We start from the raw sequence: 6,000 nt of genomic DNA on the forward strand, positions 1-6,000 counted from the left end.
CTCTCTAGTGGTGAAACACACTTCCATCAGGGTACTACTTACTTTGGTGGCCATGTATGATTTAGAATTTGAACAACTTGATGTGAAAACTGCATTTCTTCATGGTGACTTAGAGGAACAGATTTACATGGAGTAACCTAAAGGTTTCAAGGTGCAAAGAAAGGAAGACTATGTTTGTCTGCTTAAGAGGTCACTTTATGGCCTTAAGCAATCTCCTAGGCAGTGATACAAGCGCTTTGATTCCCACATGATGAAGATTGGCTACACAAGAAGTGAATATGATAGTTGTGTGTATTATAAAGTGTCAATTGATAATTCTATTATTTTGTTGATGCTTTATGTTGATGACATGCTCATTGTTGCAAAGAATAAACATGATATAGTCTCTTTGAAGTCTTTGTTACGTGCTGAATTTGAGATGAAGGATCTTGGTGCCGCTAAGAAGATCCTTGGCATGAAAATCCTCAGAGATAGAAATGCAAGTAAACTTTGGGTAACTCAGAAGAGGTATATTGAAAAGGTGCTAGAGCGTTTCAATATGAAAAAGGCTAAGCCGGTTAGCATTCCGTTAGCTGACCACTTCAAGTTATCTGAAAGGGAATGCCCTACAACACATGAGGAGGTGGAGCAGATGTCTCAAGTCCCTTATGCTAACGTAGTTGGGAGTCTCATGTATGCTATGGTTTGTAGCAGGTCAAATTTGTCTCATGCAGTCAGTGTTGTTAGCAGATACACGAGTAATCCAGGGAAGGAGCATTATAATACAATTAAGTGGATCTTCAGATATTTGAGCAAAACTAAAGATATAGGTGTTATGTTCAGTAGCAAGGGAAGTTCTACAGAATTGACAGGTTATGTTGATTCTGACTATGCTGGTGATTTACACAAGAGGAGGTCTACTACAGAGTATGTATTTATATTGGCTGGTGGACCTATATCATGGAGGGCGATGCTTCAGTCTACAATTGCATTGTCCACTACAGAGGCAGAATATATGGCAGCAGTTGAGGCTGCCAAGGAAGGAGTCTGGTTGGCTGGACTGGTTCGTGAGTTGGGGTTGGAGCAAGGAGGTACAGTGTTATATTGTGACAGTCAGAGTGCCATACATCTTACAAAGAATCAGGTGTTTCATGCAAGAATAAAGCATATTGATGTGAGATTTCACGAGATCAGGGAGTTTGTATCAGAATGTAGTATTCACTTGAGAAAAATTCATACAGATCTCAATCCTGCAGATATGTTTACAAAGCTAGTTACTACAAAGAAGTTCGAGTCCTATTTGGACTTGATTAATATTACTCATTATTGAAGATGAGGGATGCACCAAACAGGTGTGGGTTTGTACCTCTAATGAGGTACAATAATGAAGACATCTACAAGTTATCTTTACAGGAGGCTCGACACAATTCAAGTCAAGGTGGAGATTATTAGTGTATAATGTCTTGTATTCCGTCGCAGTTTAATCCAAGGAGTATTGGTGCAGCACCTAGACAGGCAGGGCGACAGTCCCGTTAACCGGTTACGGACCGTGAGTGTAGCAAGGGGAGCAGGAGGCCCCCCTGCATAGCAGAAGGTGTAGGGGGTCATAGCCCCCCGCTCGAATTTTTTATTTGAGGGTAATTATGTACTTTCTAGATTAGGGTTTTTTCGCTATATATTTGTAGCGAGGGTTTCTTTCTCTGTAATGCAAGCAATACTGAGAGGTGTGAGGACGAGTGTTGTAACCCTATTCTCCATTGATAGTGAAGCAGGATCTCATCTCACTGGGGACATAGGCAACCTTGCCGAACCTCGTAAAATTTGTGTGCATTGTTTGTTCTGTTTTTCCATTATCTTCTGCATCGTTTTGGGGTTGCGTTTCTATTAGATGTATCTAGTGGGAATCGAACTTAAGAAATCCGATTTTATGGTTCATATCAATTTTCAATGTATAAATCAATTAAACTGAAATCAAAACGATAAAGTATTCTCTTGCTTTCGATTCAGTATCAGTTCAGTCAGGTTTCAATTTGTTTTCAACTTTTTAGACAGTTCCTTATCAATGTATTATTGGTCTAGATGATTTTGATCTTTTAACGGTTTCTAAATATAAAACTAATACTGAAACCAATAAGGAGTTGGCTTGATTAGACAGGTTTTTGACAACCCTAAGTAAACTAAAACTCATAACAATGTGGCAAGCACTTCCTCTTGGGACATACTAATCAAAATTCCTTTTTCCCCCTCTCCTTTAAATTCCCTTTATATAAAGAAATAAAGTAAGACCCACTACTAACTCATTAATTAGATCGTGTTGTTACCTACTCAATACTCACATAATCTCATGAATTAACAAGTGGGGCTCTTTTTTAAAGTGCCATAACATAATATATAACTTGACAAAAGATTTTGTGCATGACTGTGTACGTAAACAGTTGTGTCTGGATGAGATTGGGGGCACAAGTGTTATTATAAATCTACCTCCCTCAGTCCCCATCCACTGGTTTAAGACACGATCATATATAATATACGGCAGTACATAAAAACTTAGTCCATAAATATATGGTACAATTATAGTCTATTATATTCTAGTTTTGGATGATTCTGTATTTGAAGAGCTTTGTATGGGGTCCATGGTCTTTGGCCATTGCAGCTTTGATCAGCTGTTGCTTTGTATTGAAAATTAGCAAAAGTAAGATATGACAAAGACTAGGGGACTAAGGACTTTTTCTTTGCATTTTCTGATATGGAATTCATGTTATCATATGTTCAAAGATTTTGGAGCTTGGACTAAAAGTTGAGAATGCTTACTCATATAATTCCATTTTAGAATTCTGAGTTAGCGTGTCTGACTTGGTTGCCTTGGTCTAGTTCTAGGTTATTCTTCTGCTTACAAATGGGTAAAGAGTCCATGGATTTAGGTATCGGTATTATATTGGCCGTATTTATATGGATGGTATTGATATTATCAAAGAATAAAATGATTGAAAAATCAGTGATATTAAGGGAAAATAGTCTGATCCAACCGAATAGGACCAATTCATATTAGTATCTATATTGATATTGATTGAGATCGATACATCAGTCGATACCATATACTAAAACTTCAAAAGAGACTTAGTCAATATAGCCTGTGAAAATGAAATGATCCCTTGAAAGCATCAAAGAATCAATAAATTCTCACTGGTCAAGTCTTTAGATCTCAATGACTTAAATACAAACGTCTAGTGTTTATACTTTTGACATTGCAGTCTTATTAGCATTGCGAACACTCTCAGTGGCCGAATAAATTGAGCTTTTAATATAAAAAGAAGGCAAAGGTTTCTCATGACATCAGAGTGAAGAACTGCACCAATTAGGGGGTGGCAAACTATTTCATTCACTGGGGAGCCTACACTTTATTTGAGGAGAAAGAGTCTCAATGTGTACCCCATGGCTCATTGTATAAGAGAGCGGCAGACTATTTCATCCAATATGGGATCCACATTTTGTTTGAGGAGCAGATGTCAGTGTAGACCCTATGATTCATTATGTGAGGGGGTGTGGATCTTTCCATATAAATAATAGAATCTAGTGATTTTTTTGCCAAAGGATCTAAAACCAGTATCACAATTTGTTGTCAAATGGTCTCCATAAGTGGACCACATGATAGAGAACTTCACAACCATCTCATTGATCAAACCTTGCATCAAAATAATATAAGAAAATTATTGAAAATGTCAAGAAAGAAAAATTACAAAAATTTTCAATCAAATCAGATAGTGGATGTTGCTATCAAGCAGTTGAGCCCATACATTTCAAAACAAAACCCACAAAAGTTGTTTGGTTTGAATTTAGACATCTTCATGTATCACGTGAATTAGGAATTTAGGATACTAATTATTTAAGAAAAACTAGATTTTACTAATCACATGGATATTATATGTCAGGTTTCAAGTTCTAGTTGGGTACTTGAATTGGTTTGTATTTTATTTATTAGGAGTTTCTAAAGTTGGAAAAGGAAAACCCAAGTCCCAATCCTTAGCTTCATTGTTTGACTACCAGAAATAAATTAAATTTTATGTCCCAAAGAAAATTAGAAAGATAACTCAAAGGTATTTCCTTAGAAAAGAGAAAATCTTTTGCCAAGGAAGGTAGTTCAAACCAATTTAACTGAAAATCTGACAGTTAATTGGGTTGCCTAGATGTAGCTTTGTTCTGTTTTTGTGTGGTCTCCAGGGTTTGAGGAACCCTTGAGGGGTGTCAATCAGTTCAATCTAGTTTTGGTCGGGCTGAACCAGTCTTCGGTCTCAACTGAGCAAAACTGTAGCTGGTCCTATAAGGTGAGGATCGGTTTTTTTTTTTTTTTTTTTGGGGGGGGGGGGTGGGGATTCGTTTCGATTTTCTATCAGTTTCGGTTTATACCAGTTAAAAAAAAAGGGGGGGGGGATTTGATTTGGTTTAATCTGGGCTGAATCGGTTGATTTCAGTAGATCAGATCAGTTAGTACCATGGTGATCTTGATTAATTTCGGATGGTTGGGTCCATTTCTATGAATTGTTGACTAGCATTGACAGTGAAGCTGAAGACTGAAGAATGGCTACCGTGGATATTAATTAGGATAAAGTTGAACTCCTATATTCTAAAGAAACCATTGTTATTTGATAGAAAGCGGGCTGATGGGTGAATTGGACCAGATCTATGGCCAGTCCACGGTTCAACTGGTTCAATTTTTCCAGCCAGACCAAATCATAATGTTTTGATAACTACCATGACACAGACTAGTTGCTCTAATGGTCATGAATCAAGTCTTGGAAATAGTCCATTGAGTGATCTTCACTAATGTAAAATCATGTAGCATCTGTGGATAAACATCCTACCTGAATGATTTGGTGAAATATGAATAAATAAATAATGATTAAATTATTTGGATTAGTCACATGTCAAATTCAATCAAATCCCTTCTGTTGATGCAGAAATCTGACCATCGGATCCGGGAGAGAAACCTACAAAATAGGGGGGCAGAGGGGTGCTCCGATCAAGAGACTCCAATCCCTAAGTCAGTTTCAAAGAACAAATAGTTTATTGGAGCAATGGGGAGAGGGTGAGAGATTGACCTCTTTTTTCCTTTATAGGGTAGATGTAGTGAAACCCAAGTCCCCATAAGGGGTGAAATGCTTTGTTTGCCCTTGTAGATAGGTACTTTGAGTTGTGAGGAATCCCTTGGTTTGTGATTGAGTGTCACGTGTCCTATGCCTATCGGTGAGACTATTTCATAGTGTATCACCTCCCTTATAGGGTTTCAAGAATCGGAACCGCATTGGCTGATCCTGATTCTAGCCAAGCTGGAGCAGCCGATCCACATTCCAAAACGAGGGTTAGGGCAGAAATTTGGCCGATTCAGGGTGATTCATGACAAATTCCAGCAGATCCGGATCTTGGCTCAACCTGATCTAAACCCCGATTCCAAGAATAATAATAATCCGATGCTAGGCATCATCCTAAAAGTACACATTGTTCCTCTAAACTCATCAGGAAACTTGAATGAATTGGAATGATAAGCTAAAACATTGGGCACAGTTTTAAAAGTAGGAGGCTTATTATGTTCTCACATGCACATCCACAAACACCTGAGATCACAGAATGTGAGATCAAAGATGAATTCATTCCCCCATAACCATCTTCTGTTAACATCTAGGAGATGGCATTAACATTACATATAAGTTATATTAACGACAGGTCATTCTGCCTAAAATAAGGTCCAAAGCATTCCAAATAGACTATCTGATAAGATCCATTAAGTATCAAAGAAAGACCAGAAAATGTGGGTCTGAACAACTACAGCAATTAGAATAGGGTGGGTCAAAGAATTGTCAAATATTTACAGTAACAGCTTCATTTATCAACATGATAATAAACTACAGGATACAAAAGGAAAGAATTGTCAAATATTTACAGTTATAGCTTAATCTATCAACATGATAAACTACAGGATACAAAAGGCAACCTTCCACACTCACCCCACACCCCCCACCACCCCCC

This window comes from Macadamia integrifolia, unplaced genomic scaffold (assembly GCF_013358625.1).
Source record: "Macadamia integrifolia cultivar HAES 741 unplaced genomic scaffold, SCU_Mint_v3 scaffold688, whole genome shotgun sequence".
Taxonomy (NCBI): domain Eukaryota; kingdom Viridiplantae; phylum Streptophyta; class Magnoliopsida; order Proteales; family Proteaceae; genus Macadamia; species Macadamia integrifolia.